Source organism: Protopterus annectens, chromosome 7.part1 (assembly GCF_019279795.1).
Source record: "Protopterus annectens isolate FY-2018-M chromosome 7.part1, PAN1.0, whole genome shotgun sequence".
NCBI classification, from domain to species: Eukaryota; Metazoa; Chordata; order Ceratodontiformes; family Protopteridae; genus Protopterus; species Protopterus annectens.
In genome coordinates this window covers 480,894,612-480,907,111 of record NC_056740.1, presented here as the reverse complement: position 1 = coordinate 480,907,111, position 12,500 = coordinate 480,894,612, and the positions used below count along the sequence as shown (strand labels likewise).

The 12,500-nt window shown below is 43.6% G+C and overlaps 1 protein-coding gene across 1 annotated transcript in view; it reads right to left on the bottom strand.

The window, feature by feature from the left end:
- The window catches only part of LOC122807833 (RNA-binding protein 6-like), a gene marked incomplete in the record, with an annotated part of 356,906 nt that overhangs the window by 75,354 nt on the left and 269,052 nt on the right, over positions 1 to 12,500 (bottom strand).

Genomic DNA, 12,500 nt, shown 5'->3' with positions numbered 1-12,500 from the left:
CCGCCACAACGCACGCACTTAGGTCTCTCAACAGCAGGTACAAGTACGACTCAGTCATTGTCCACGCTGGTGTCAACGACCCGAGACGTACCTCCTTGGACTACATGAAAAGAGACATTGAGGAGCTCTCTGATTATGTAGCCCAAGCAGGTATGACCCTGACCTTGAGCAGTATCCTACCTTCACCTAGAATGATGCCACAATACAGTGCTAAGATGATCAGCTTTAATAATTGGCTTAAATTCTGGTGTCATTCAAAGGGGATCCAATGTCTGTCTGCCTGGGATGACATGCTGGACAAGCCACGCTGCTTCGCAAGGGACGGCTTGCACCTGTCACCCCTAGGCTTCCGGATATTGGCAAAGACTCTTGCCACCCCCATAGTGCCTTTTTTAGGCAAGGCTCAAACTCTAAACCTACCACCCTAGAACACAAAAAAGGAAAAAAACTAAGGGTAATGCTGCTCAATGCCAGAAGTCTCAATCTCAAGATGCACGCACTCGAGGCCCTTCTCAGTATGGAGAACATCGATGTTTGTGCTGTGACAGAAACCTGGTTCAAGGCTCCTGAGAGCACACCAGCACTATCAGGTTTCACCTCATATCATGCATTCCGGCCCCAAAATCCGGACAACACGAAGAAAGGAGGGGGGGTGTCCATATTCATAAAGGACACCCACACCTCAAGGTTGGTGGCAACGCACGATGCATCGGAGACCATCCAGGTGCAATTAACCATAGGCAAGACTGCTCTGCAATTTGTAGCATGTTACAGGCCACCCTCTCAAACTCAGGACCCTCACATGGCCTTCCTAAAAAACATTGGAGGGGATAAATGTATCTCCAAACACCATCATACTAGGTGACTTCAACTACCCTAACAGACTGGGAACACTACTCAAGCTCAAACAATCTAGCCCAAAGGTTCCTGGAGTTCATAAACTCAAATGCCATGGAACAACTAGTCACCATCCCCACAAGAGGAGAAAACATACTTGATCTCATCACGAACATGGGATCACAATGTTCAACACCTGAAGTATACCCCTCACTGGTGAGATCAGATCATAAACTAATCTCGCTGGAGGTCCTCATCCCGCCCCCACCTGAAATAAAAAAGACCACAGTGAAAAACTTCTCAAAAGCCGACTTCACACTTCTAAAAACTAGTGTGGTCTCCTTTAAGGCCCCTGAGCCAGTGGTAAACATTACTCAAACCGCTGAATCACTTACAAATGCCTTCTACCAGCACCTACAGGACTGCATGGATCAGGCAATCCCAAACAAAACGAAGACTCTTTGTACCAAAGGCAAGCGTCCAGTCTGGTGGACCCCAGCCATAAACAAACTCTACAACAAAAGGAGGAAGCTACTACAAGATAGAGCAAAATCCTTGAAAGGTAAGACACCTTTGATCATTAAGAGCTCTCAAAATCATCCAAGGCAAATTTTGAGAGAAAAATCGCCAAGGACTCAAAAGACAATCATAAGGCCTTCTTTAGCTATGTTAGAAACCTAGGAGGAAACTCCCAGATATGCTCAGAATTAGTTCAAAATGATGTGAAGATTACTGAACCTACACACATTGCCAACATACTGGCTGACAGGTTCAGTGCAAACTTCTCCCCCCCAAAAGGAGAGATCTATACCAGAGGATTGTAGCCCCCCCCAAACATCTCCAACGCCCAGGTGAGAACTGCTCTCTCCAAGGCTAAAAACACAGCATCCATGGTGTCCCCGGCTGTGTGCTCCACGAACTCAATGAGGAATTAAACCCACAGTTAGGACAGCTGTTTAATCTTAGCCTCACCTCAGGATACGTACCCAAGGAGTGGCGCCGCGGCGACACTGTGGTCCCACTTCACAAGGGCGGTGCCTCCACCGACCCTGGAAATTACCATCCCATTAGCTTGACAAGCCTTATCTGCAAAGCCATGGAGAGGATCATAATGGAACTCATAAATAAAGACATAGGGAACTTGCAGACTTTGGATCCAACCCAGTTTGGCTTTGTCAAAGGCAGATCATGCCTTTTAAACTTGGTTGACTTTTTCGAGACAGTCACCAAGGCCATTGATGAGGGAAAGGCAGTCCATACAGCCTACCTCGACCTGGCAAAGGCCTTCGACACAATACCCCACTCAGGTATCATCGAAAAACTCATCAGCTTGAATGTAAACCCATACATCACAAGATGGGTTGCAAACTGGCTAAGTGACAGAACCCACAGGGTCAGAGTTGCTGGAGCCATGTCAGACTCAAAGCCTGTCACAAGTGGTGTCCCAAAGGGCTCAGTCCTGGGTCCACTCTTGTTCTGCATCTACTTTTCTGAAGTACAAGCACAGGAGGGTTATGGCTGACAAAGTTTGCAGATGACTGCAAACTGGGCGCCATAGTCGAAAACACATCTGACACAGATATCCTTCAGAAGGGCCTCACAGAAACGGATAACTGGTGCCAGAGCCATGGCCTAAAGTTAAACGCCAAGAAATGCATAGTCATACCCTTCAGGAAAAACAAGGTTACCCCTAGCTACCATATAGGTGGCAATCCACTGAGCACAGAAGAAGTCATCAGGGATCTGGGGACCCAGGTTGACAGTAGCCTTTCGTTTGACACTCATGTTGCTAAAGTAGTTAGGAAAACCTTCTATATCGCCCACCTAATCATGAAGGGATTCACATCTAGATCAAGGGAGGTCATCGTCCCCCTGTACTCATCACTCATTAGACCTATGATTGAGTACAATGCCCCATTCGTAATGTATCTGACCCGACACCTGCAGCAGCTGGAAAGGCCCCAAAAGTTCCTCACCAAAAGGATAAAGGGTCTCAAAAATATGTCTTATGCTGCCCGACTGAAAGAACTCCAGCTCTATTCAGTCTCATACCGCTTGCTCAGAGGTGACCTGTGCCTGACATACAAGGCCATGTCAAACCCAGATTTGATGAATATGCTTCACCTCAAAAAATCTAGATCCCTCAGAATCACAAGGGCGGGAGACTTAAACCTTGACATGGTTATTAATAGAACGTGCTGGAGGGACAGATTTATCACCCAGAGACTCCCTATGCTGTGGAACAAAATCCCGGTACATGTGAGGCAGAGCACCTCGCTGGCCTTGTTCAAGAGGAATCTTGACCAATGGATGGGAGATCGCAGATATACCCCAGGGATTACTTCAGTGTCACTGCTTGACAGAGGCACAGCAAAATAATAGGCATAGTTTTATTCAAACTAAAGGGGTGGCGAAAGCCACATAACTATGGGCTAGGCTTATAAATGCCCTTGGGCAGATAGGTTCATAGGTTCATACTAGGCTATCTACATATACGATAAGTGCACACAACTGTCCTATGTTCTTCGTGTTTCACTGTTGCAGTCATTACATTTGGGTAGAATCCCAAAGCTATGGTTGGGAGGCTGGAGCTAAACAGCATTAGGTGCGGCTATAAGGCCCTGCAGCACTGCAGTGGCAAAGCCTGCCCTGGACTTGGAGTAGAGAGGCAAATGGTAATGCTTTGTAAAGGTGTGAACAGAACTCCAAGTAGCAGCCTCTAGAATGTCTTTGCTTGGTACTCCTCTGAGAGAGGCTGCCGAAGTAGCTGCAGCTCTGGTGGAATGAGACCTAATGCCCTTGGGCACAGGTTTACCTGGGTGTAAGTAGCAGAAACGGATGCAGAAGATTATCCACTTTGAAATTGTCTGCTTTGAAATGGCCTTTCCTTCTGATCCTGCAGCATATGACACTAGTAATTGCTCAGTCTTTCTTAGAGCCTTAGTCCTTCTCAAGTAGAATCTTAGTTGTCTGTGTACATCCAAGGAATGCAGAATTCTCTCCCCCTTGTTCTGCGGATTCAGATAAAAGGTTAGCAGATGAACTGTTTGGTTAAGAGCCACACTGGAAACCACCTTAGGCATAAAAGTAGGATTTGTCCTCAGAGACGCCCTGTCTGGGTAAAAAATGATAAAGGGCTCTACAGCCATGAGGGCCTGTAGCTCAAACTCTTCTTGCTGAAGTAAGTGCTAGTAGCAGAGCTGTTTTCCATGATAAGACCTTTATATCAGCGGTAGCAGCTGGTTCAAATGGAGGCAGGGTGAGCTTTTCCAACACAATTGAGGTCCCATGCAGGTAATGGTGATCTAGGAGGCCTTAAATTGTTGGCTCCTCTAAGATACTGCTTTAGTAAAGGATGAGAAAATATTGGTGGCTCTGTATTGTAATGAGCCGGAGTGGCAGAGGCGTGGATTTTGACTGATGAGAAAGATAGGCCTTTGTCAAGCATCTCAGTTAAGTACTGTAATATCTGAGGAATATTTGGTTCTGCTGTATCAGTTCCTTCTGCTTGATTCCAAGCACAGAATCTCTTCCATTTGTCAGCATAAGATTTTTTAGTACTACGCCTTCTGGCTTCCAGAATGACATCCATCACAGCTTTACTGAGAGTTGCTGTTTGAACCTGGCAGCATGGCTAATCATGTAGTCGTACAGAGTCTGTAGTTGATTGTGCAGGATCTGATTGTTTTGCTGGGACAGTAGTTGTGGTCTGAGTCAAGGTCCAAGTTGGGTATTGAGACAAGTTCCTTAGGACTGGGTACCAGTATTGGCAGGCCAGTCCGGGGAAATTAATATATATTTGGCTTCTCGTCTGACTTTTAGGAGGACCTTTGGTAGAAGAGGCAGAGGAGGAAAGGCGTAGACAAATAGGTTTTTCCAACTGAAGGATAGGGCATCCATTTTTCATGCTTGTCTGTGATAAGTCCTTGTGCAGAATCTTTTCAATTGATAATTTTGAGGAGAAGCAAATAGGTGCATGTCTGGGCTCCCTTATTTCTGTTATCATGCTGAAGACTTGTGGATTTATTTAGTTTCCACTCGTGAGGATCCATAAGGTTTCTGCTTAAATTGTCTGAGTGTTTTGTTCTCCTGGCAGGAATTGAGCTTGAAGATGTATATGGTAGGTCAAAGCTGTGTCCCACAGTGCCATGGTTAATCTGCAAAGGGGATAGGAGTGTGTGCCCCCCTGCTTGTTTATGTACCACATGACTGTGGTGTTGTCAGTCTTTATCAGTAGTTGTCCTGGATGAAGTAAGTCCTTTAAGGCTGTCAGGGCATTTTGAACAGCTAGCATCTCTTTCTGGTTGATATGCAGATGCATTTGTTTTTGTGCCCATAAGTCCTGAATGCATCTTCCTGCCATGTGGGCCCCCCAGGCATAATCTCATGTGTCTATTAAGGTTTGGCTGGCAGGGGGTAGAGTGAAGGGCAGTCCCATGTTTTGGTGACATGCCTTTGCCCACCATAGAAACTTGTTACAGGCAGGGAATGAGAGGAATCATTGTTTCCAAACTGTGTGAAAGCAGACTCCATAAACTTTTTAGGTACCATTGAAGTTTCCTCATATGCAGTCTTGTATATGGAAATAGTAGGATGCAGGATGCCATGAAGCCCAGAGCCTGCAGAATTTGTCTTGCAGAAGACTGGGTCTTTGTTGCCATCAGTTTGAAGTAGTCAGTTGCCTTTGCTTGTCTGGCGTGAGGTAAGCCATCTGGGCAGTTTTACCTAAGCTTGCACCCAGGAATGTTATCTTTTGAGAGGGTACCAGTTGTGATTTCTTTTTGTTGATTGTGTACCCTAGGCATGTTAGAAGCCTTCTCACAAACACCAAGTGTCGAAGATGAGTGTTCCTTGTTCGCTGCTTGAATGAGACTGTCGTCCAAGGATATATGTGTATACTTTGTCTGCAAAATGTAATTACTGGTGCCAGGCACTTTGTAAAGACCCTGGGTGCAGTAGATAAGCCAAAGGGCACAGCAGATAATTGGTAATGCATTAAGCCAGCCTTGAATCTGCAGTATCTTCTGCACGATTGTCTTATTGGGACATGCAGGTAAGCCTCTTTTAGGTCTAAAGTCTCCAGCCAAGCATTCTTGCTCAGCATGGGCAGAAGCTGCTGCAAAGTCAGCATTTTGAATTTTGGAATGCCCAGGTATGTGTTCAAAATCAATAAATCCAGTATTGGCCGCCAGGCCTTGTCCTTTCTGGGTACCAAGAACAGTCGAGTAAAAACCTTGTCCTTTCCTGTTCTGGTACTGCCTGAATGCTGAATGGCCCCCATATCCATGAGACAACCTGTTTTTGCCTCTGCCCACTAATTTTTTGGCAGATCTGGCCAACCATTTGCCATTGGCAGAGTGGAAATGGAATCTGTATCCCCTGTATCCCTGTGATACGAAGTACCCACTTGTCCTGTGTTATTAACTGCCAATTTTGAGCAAAATGTGCTAATTTTCCCCCTATGGGTGCTGCCAAAAGACAAGTGCTTGGTGTAGGCAGAGGGAAGTCATTGGGATTGCTTTCTGTAGGTTTGCGCTCCATCTCTTCCACTTTTGGCTCCATCTCTTCCACTTTTGGAGGTGGAAGCGCCCCACTGCTTTGACCTGTATGAATCTTGCACCTGGTATCTGGAACCCTTATGGCACCTGAATTTGCCCCTTTGAGCTCTGTCTGACACAGGAAAGGACCAATGTTTTGTAGGCCAGTGTCTACTGAATCTTGGTGGCTGCACTTGTAAGAATTCTAACAGTTTGCATAGACTTAGCTTCGTCTTCCATTTTCTTTAGAACCTCTTCTGCCTTAATACCAAACAGAGAATCATGCTGTAAGGGTGCATCTAGCAATGTAGCTTAAACATGATCAGGTAAATTTTGTTCCTTTAACCAGGCATGCCTCCTAATCACACATCCAGTAACTGCGGCCCAGCAGGAGGCCTCTAAACAATCAAAACCACATTGCAAAGTATGCTTTCTAACTAGCTCAGCTGCATGCAATAATTCCTGCAATTCTTTATTTTCTGCACATTCTGAAATCATCATTTTCTGCTTCAGCAATCCCATAACATGTTGCTACTTAATCATATGAAATTGACAGTTTTAAGGCCCCAATTGCCAAGGCTGCAGATGTATAAACCTTTTTTCCCCATCTGTCTAGTTCTCTTGAATCTCTGTCAGAGGGTGTAGGAGTTTTTGCTGTTGAGGCCTTAACTCCCTCGCTTTGGACCCTGTGAAATAGTTTCAGGATCAGCAGCAGGGTTTCTAAATAAAAATTTACGCGAGTCAGGTACCCTGCAGTATCTGTCAGGCTGTGCGGGAGACGAAGGTAAGGAGTCAGGGGTCAAGCTTGACTCTGAAAACACATCATCCACAATGTCTAAAAAAGGGGGGATGGCTAAAGGTTTGTGATGAGGGAGAAGGAAATCTCTGAGCCTCTTTTTTGATTCTGAGAAATCTTGACTCGCTCCCTCAAAGTATGCAAGGTCTCCAAATGAATAATCCCTCAGGAGGAGATGCAGAAGGAATAGATTCCTCAGCATAAGAATCCTCATAGGGAGGTATAGACAATTCCTGATATGAAGATTCCAAATTTTCGTAATCTCAGGAGCTGGCCGACCGGCACTTGCGAACTGCTAATGCTTCGGGCACCGCACGGCAAGAAAGACTGAAGAAAATGGCGTAGACTGGTTCCTTTATACCCCTGTTGCACTGACGTCAGGGAAGAAGCGACGACAACCGACGCCGGACCTAGACTTTGGAATTCGGCCGACCGAGGACCCGCCTGACGGCAGGAGAACCCATCGGTTATGACTGCAGCTGTATGCATGATGAACATCCCCTGATCAAGGTAATAAGGTCTTCAGCCATTGTGATAATCTGTTTTTTAGGCACAGAGGCCTGTGCACGTGGCTCATGCATCAGTTTTTTATTTAGTTTTAGAAGTTGCTTTTGTCTTGGGTTTTGCAGCTGTCATCTGTTTGATATACAAATGATGAGGTCTGAATACACCCTCAGAAGCCAGTGCCTGCTCAGCAGCTCCAGACCCATCCGAGGGAGATACATCCGGCAGTCCAATACCTTATCTGGCGGCATGCCTGACTCTACATGGGTGTCGGTAGAGGCCTGCGACACGAAGGTAGCGGGTACCAAGGGCTGCAAAAGCGCCTCACTGAGTACCGGCAAACCAGCAAATGGCTTAGAAGCTTGGTCTGTTTTGGATCTCAACCGCCTTTCTCTGTCCTTTTCCTTGCGTTTTTTATGTATTCCGGTAGTCGGATTGCTATCCGAAGACATTTCTGGGTAGTTAAATCTGTTTCCAAAATACTTTGATGCAAAAATATATAGATGCTTAATAGTGCGTTTGTTAAATCTAGCACAAAACTGACAACCAGGCACATTGTGATCAGGGCCTAGGCAAGGAATACAGTATATATGGAAATCCAATTATTAACTTTTTCTGACAACAGTAAAAAGCAAGAAAAAAGTTTTCCCAACGGGGTACGTAACTTTAGTGAAGACTTCGGTTCTGAAACTCAAATTCAATTTTTCAGTAGTCGGCCAACCAGCACTTGCGAAAATGCTTCTGCTTCGGGCACCGCGCGGCAAGAAAGATTAAAGAAAATGGCGTCGGCTGCATGTTTTATACCAGACGACCTGACATCATGGAAGAGAAGACCGCAACAGACGCAGGACCCAAGACTTATTACATTTGGGTAATCTGCTGGCAGGTTGCCTTCAGTTGGCCTGATTTCCAGACTGCAACAGTGAAGCATGAATAACATCAGCTGGTCCACAAAATGCACCACGTCTTGTTCTGAAAGACTCCTGGTGGATCTGGGGTAATTACGGATTCAGTGTAGTATATGTTAATCTCTCTTCTCAATATTTGTTCTGCTGAAATACATTAACTGTTGACTTTGTGCAATGTACTCTCTAGACTAAGCCTGAAAATAGTCCAAAGAAATTACATTATCCTGAACAAATGGAAAATGCTCACATAAAATATACCTGGAACCCTTCATAGCCACATACAATAAGCACATTCTAACCACCACAGTTTTTCTGCAGTCAGTGAAGGTTCTGGATCCTTATGCAGCTGGAATTTTTTTTTTTTTTGAAAAATCAAATCAATGCACAAACCCCATTATAACTTGTACCTGAACTGGATGCAGCTCATAACAAATGTTACTGTAGACACTCCTGTCACTGTTTAAACAGTTCAAAACTGCTCTAATTGTATTCTACCACTAAAATCACATCCTGTTTCAATAACGTTACTTCTGACATACCCGCAACAAAGCCCACTGTACTAAGAAAACTACAAGCACTTAACCGCTTACAAAAGCATTCATCACTACTCTGACTTTATCACGTTTCAAATTTACACTGGAACAAAATCTAAGATTTTACCCTCTGAAGTCTGTTAAACATACTTTTGATCATTTTGAGGCTGCACTACCTTAGACTATTCATTCACCCCTATCATACTCTTTGGCCATACTCCATAACACGGCTATAAAATCCAAATCTCTCCCCAAAAATTAATAGTAGGGAACATTCCTTAAAGCTTAATTTCCCAAGCTCCTTTGTTATCCTAGACAGAAAAAAAGTCATAGCAATGCCATTAAAAAAAAAAGTTGAAAACTTTAGGGAAAGATAAATAAGAAAATACAAGAATGCATTCCTAATACAAACTTTTGATGAAAAAGTAAACTATAGCTTTCAAGTCTGGAAAGAACTGGACAAAAACTAGTAATGATGCACAGTGAGATGAGTCAGCTGAAAGACTGAGAAATTTCAGTGAGCATCTATATACACTGGAGACCATGTTCAAGCCACTCATACGATAAAAGAAAAAAATATTTGTGAGCTCATGCAATACTAAGAGATGCAAGACTGAATACTAACCGCTTTACACTGACTGCACAACGTACAGGAAGCCAGATAACACCATACCATCCAGGATACTGAAAGTCAAAAGGTGCCAATAATTTAAAAGCCTACACACATACAAGTGGAGCCAAAGCTGTTGGGACCAATCCTTGTTGGCTGGTCTCAAAACAGGACTGAAATGGAGATTTTATGATCGGAGAATGACTGAAGTGAAAGAGATTAGCCCATTACCAGCATTTTTGGGGGTGATGTGGGCTAGAGTGAAGTCTCCATGGGGTCGGAGGAAGCAACTGTGTCCTGTGTAGGGGTGGCGCAACAGTGAGAGAAGCTGAACTTGCATCTGCCTTCCACTTCATTATCTCCTGATATTTTGTCATGCTTACCAGTGCAGAAGTCGGTGTACTGAGCTGCTCTTTTCCTGATATTTTGTCAAGCTTACCAGTGCAGAAGTCGGAGTACTGAGCTGCTCTTTTCCTGATATTTTGTCTTGTTTACCAGCGCAGAAGTCGAAGCACTGAGATGCTCTTTAAGAGTCTTTGCAACTGGCAGTGATTGAGGGCTGAGAGCTGGATTCAGCATCCTGGAAAATCCAGCCTATGCCTGACACTAATCCAAACTGCTCCTGCAAATGGAAGCCTAGGATACAAACTTTTACTTGCTCACAGTATTAATGGGAAAAATGACTACTTACTAACCTGCAACTACACCAAATCATAAAAAAATCAAGTATTTCCACTTTAAAAAAAAAAAAAAAAAAGTTTTTCGTGAAGTGGATGACTTGTACATTGCAGTATTAGGGTCTTATATTTTAAAATGGTTAAGGTTTCACACATTTCATTAGCATTTGTCTTCTCTATTTTTAGAGATATGATGAACCCGAGAAAGCTAACAGGACGGAAGTGCGTACATGGTAATTAATTACAGCATTTGTTTTTCTGATGGGTTTAATTTAGAGAAAAGTATAAAAAGGTGTTCAATTATAACTAGCAAGACTCCAAAAGTTAATTTATAAAAACTAAAACTGTTCATATTTTTTCCTGGAGAGAAAGGATCCAAGGAGGCTTTCACATCTTAAGTACTTACAACAGGGCAATAAAATGCAAGGCCTCCTAAAGTAGGCTAAAACAGGGCATGTGATGTTTTGCTAGATTCTTGGACAGAACATACAAATCTTATAAGATTTTTAATATTAGCCTCATAAAAAAAGGGCAAGACAGTTACCTTACATGAAACTTTCTGTGTAGGGTACAAAGTCACAGCAAGTAGTAGTTAGCGTTGCCACCCCTCCGTTTTTCAGAGTGCCCGGAAATCAATAGGGCACTCCGGTTCTCGCTCTGGGAGTCCGGGAATAAGTGCCAGCGTCCAATGCAGCGTCTGTACGACAAAAAAAAAAAGACATTGCCATCTTGGACTCTCGGATGATTGGCTGCTTGCTGCAGAAGAGGCTCATGCAGCAAGCAGCCAATCAACACTTAAATTTGCAAGTCAAATCCCCGCAAAGCCCGCGAAAATTAGGGAACAAAAAGCAGTGCTCCAGCTATACTTTTACCTTTTACTGTCTCTACTCTAAAAGGTCGGTACTTAAGGTCTGAAATTTCTTGCTGGTTCGGCTGTTTACTAGTTGTTCGGGATGTCTTCAGTGGATTGCCTGGTGTGGTGTGCTGGTTTCATTTGCTGCTGCTGCCTGGAAGGATTGCCCTAGCCCTGCTGCTTGCCTGGCTTGCTGGAGTCTTGCCCTGGAGAAGTGCTGTGGACTGGCCGACTGGGTGGTGTTGTGTTCCCCTGCCTGCTGCTTGCTAGCCCTTTGTTAGCTGCCTGTTCTCTTCTGGCTGAGAGCTTGTTTAAGGAGCCCTGCTGCTGCTTTTTCTGGAGGTAAGTGGAATTTTTTTAATGGATGAATTCTTTGGAATTAAGGTAGATTTTCAAAGATTAGTGTGACAAGGGGAATGAAATATTGCCAGCACAGCTACTAGTGAATTTTTTAAATATTAAATTTTTATTAATTCAATAGCTGTGCTGGCACTATCTTATTCATTGATGGTGACAAGATGTGTGTAACTGTATCTAGATGTTCAACACGTGGTGATTATTAACTAGAACAATTTCTAGTTTGTAATCACCACATCTACCTTATTCTTTATCTGTAGTTTCTAGTATACTGTCTGCAGATATATATAGGAAGGGTTTGTTTGGCTGTTTAACTGCAGTTAGTGTAACTTTTTCATAAGTTAGTGTAACTATTTTTCATATGGGTGCACTTTGATTTATTATTTTTCATGTGGGTGCACTTTGATAGTGATTGTATACTGACGGAGTTATATAGGGTTCTTGCTGTGATTGTAGAGCTATGATTGTAGAACTATCATTTCTCTAGTCATCATAGCTATGTTTACATTGATCTGCATTTTCCAGGGTATACCAAGGCTGTTTTTACTGCAATGTTTTAAATATTTCATCTGGCTTTGGACTTGGTTACAGTGAATATATAATGACTACATGATTTGTATAAGATGCTTGGACTGTAGATCTGTCTTTTCTAGTCTGTCATCACCGTGATGTTTACCTTGACCTGTGTTTCTTCCTAGGGTGTCTGTCTAGGGTGTACAGTCTTCGTATTGTAGTGAGGCTTAAATGTAGCTTTTTATCTAGCTTGTCATCAGCACTGTTTACCTTTATCTGTTTTCTAGGGTATACCGTCTATACCAAAGCTTAGTTTATTTGATGTTACAGTGAATATATGACTACATGATTTGTACAGAACTGTCTTGTGACCTG